Here is a 2,783-nt window from a genome sequence, read left to right as displayed (position 1 = left end):
CCTGTCCTCCTCCCCATCATTCTCTTTCTTCAGCCTTCTCTCTCTTTCCTTACTCTCCTCTTCAGGCTGAACCTGCTCTGTGTCCGTAGGGAGATGATTTAATTCATTGCACCACACATTCATCCTGTACTTTTGGTCAGCCAGGCCCTTTGTGGGTGCCAGATGGTTCACCCTATTCTTTTTGTTTGTTTGTTTTGTTTTGTCTTTATTTTTTATGTATTTATTTATTATACTTTAAGTGCTAGGGTACATGTGCACAACGTGCAGGTTTGTTACATATGTATACATGTGCCATGTTGGTGTGCTGCACCCAGTAACTTACATTAGGTATATCTCCTAATGCTATCCATCCCCCCGCCCCTCCCCACAATAGGCCTCGGTGTGTGATGTTCCCCTTCCTGTGTCCAAGTGATCTCATTGTTCAATTCCCACCTGTGAGTGAGAACATGCGGTGTGTGGTTTTCTGTTCTTGCGATAGTTTGCTGAGAATGATGATTTCCAGCTGCATCCATGTCCCTACAAAGGACATGAACTCATCCTTTTTTATGGCTGCATAGTATTCCATGGTATATATGTGCCACATTTTCTTAATCCAGTCTGTCACTGTTGGACATTTGGGTTGATTCCAAGTCTTTGCTATTGGGTTCACCCTATTCTTGCACCTTTAAAGGAATCAGTCTATTTACACCCTAGAGGTCAATACCCAATGAAATGTGCCTCCAATATCCTTGGATCATTCATCATCTTCATTTACCTTGGAGCAGACATTAAGACTCAAGCATGGAGGAGAAGAGAAGAGAATATAATCCAATAACATAAACTAATATTTATTGAACCCTTGTGTGCTGCACACAGTTCTCATCCCTCTCTATGCATAACATTTAATCATCAAAACTGCCTTCTCATTTTGTAGATGAGAAAACTAAGCTGCAGAGAATGAGGCAGAGACCCCTCTTTGGTTTCCTAACTTCCATTTTCTTTTCCTTTATTTAAGTAACAGGATCTCATGAGTTTTGGCTGGGCACATGGCTGCCCAAGGAGAGCAGACATTTCCCAGCCTCCCTTGCAGTTTGATGTGGCCAGGTAACTACATTCTAGACCCCTGAGGTGTGAGTGGAAATGATGTCTGCAATTTCAGAGTTCCGTCCTTAAAAGGAAGCTGCTTGCTTCTATGTCTTTTCCTTGTCCCCAGGCTGGGATAGGGATAGGGGAGTAGTGAGCCAGCTTTGACAGGAGGGTGAGGACAGGAAGCTGGGGAAGAGCAGAGCAACCACTCAAAGGAAGCTTCACATCCACTTCCCACCCACTCACTACTCACCCAGAGCAACTTCCCATCCTGCAAACTCCAATCAGGGGAAGTGTCCTGTAGAGGGGTATCCTTTTTAAAGAAAAAAACCTTTGATACCATATTTTTACTGTACTTTTTCTATGTTTGTGTATGTTTAGATATACAAATACCTTTGTGCTGCAATTACCTACAGTATTCAGTACAGTAACGTGCTGTACAGATTTGTAGCCTAGAGCAATAGGCTACACCATATAGCCTAGGTGTATAGCAGGCTATACCATCTAGGTTTGTGTAAGTACTGAACACTCTATGATGTTTGCACAACGGTCAAATTGACAAGTGACACATATCTCAGAACATGTCCCTGTTGTTAAGTGATACATGACTGTATTTCTATTTGGGGGAACAGAGCATTGGGAAAGAAAACAGAAGGACTCATTGCCTTGAAGGAAGGATAGTAGATGGAATGTAATGTCCACCCTGGCCTCCCAAAGACATCCAAGTCCTCATTCCTGGAAATGTGAGTCTGTTACTTTACTTGGCAAACAAGACTTTGCAGATATGCTTCAAGTCAGGAAGTTGAGCTGGGGAGATTGTCCTGGATGATTTGGGTGGACCCCATCAAATCTCAGGGGGCTCTCTAAGGGAAAGTGAGAGCCAGATAAGACACTGTGATGATGGTAGCAGAGGAGAGACAGAAGATGCTACACTGGGGGCCTTAAAGAGAGACGAAGGGGCCCTGAGCCAAAGAATGCAGCTTCTAGAAGCTGGAAAAGGCAAGGAAATGGAATCTCCCCTGGAACCTCACTAGGAATGAATCGCGGCTGACACCTTGCTTTTAGCTAAGTTAAACCCATTTTGGACTTCTGACCTCCAGACCTATAAAATACTACACTTGTGTTTTTTTAAGCCATCAAATGTGTAGTAATTTGTTAGAGAAGCAACAGGAAATAATACAGAGTGTGATAGGGTCCCTGTGGGGAACAAGTGGCGCACATATAGGACATAACTGACAAAAGTTAAATGAGACACTGTGTTTTACAGAGGCTTGGCCAGGGTTAAAGGCGCACAAACAGGATGAGACATCACCAAGGCATTAGCAGCAGCAGCGAGCCAGCACCTCTCTGAGGCTTGAAGGGCAAGGGGAAAGGAATGGTGTTACTGGAGACCAGTGAGTGGAGTCATGGCAGAGGCCACCCAACAGAAGTAGTGGCCACAAAGGTGGGACTGTGGGTTGAACAGATCCCCCAAAGGTGTCTGTTATGCACAGTAAGCTCCAGTGGTGAAAAAATCATTTATAAAGGGCCGGAGACAGTGGCTTGCACCTGTAATCCCAGCACTTTGGGAGGTCAAGGTGGGCGGATTACTTAAGCCCAGGAGTTCGAGACCAGCCTGGGCAACATGGCAAAACACCATCTCTACTAAAAATTTAAAAAATTAGGCAGGCGTGGTGGCTGGCACCTGTAGTCACAGCTACTTGGGAGGCTGAGGTAGG

This window comes from Mandrillus leucophaeus, unplaced genomic scaffold (genome assembly GCF_000951045.1).
Source record: "Mandrillus leucophaeus isolate KB7577 unplaced genomic scaffold, Mleu.le_1.0 Scaffold377, whole genome shotgun sequence".
Classification (NCBI taxonomy): Eukaryota; Metazoa; Chordata; class Mammalia; order Primates; family Cercopithecidae; genus Mandrillus; species Mandrillus leucophaeus.
Note: the sequence above shows the minus strand (reverse complement) of the source record.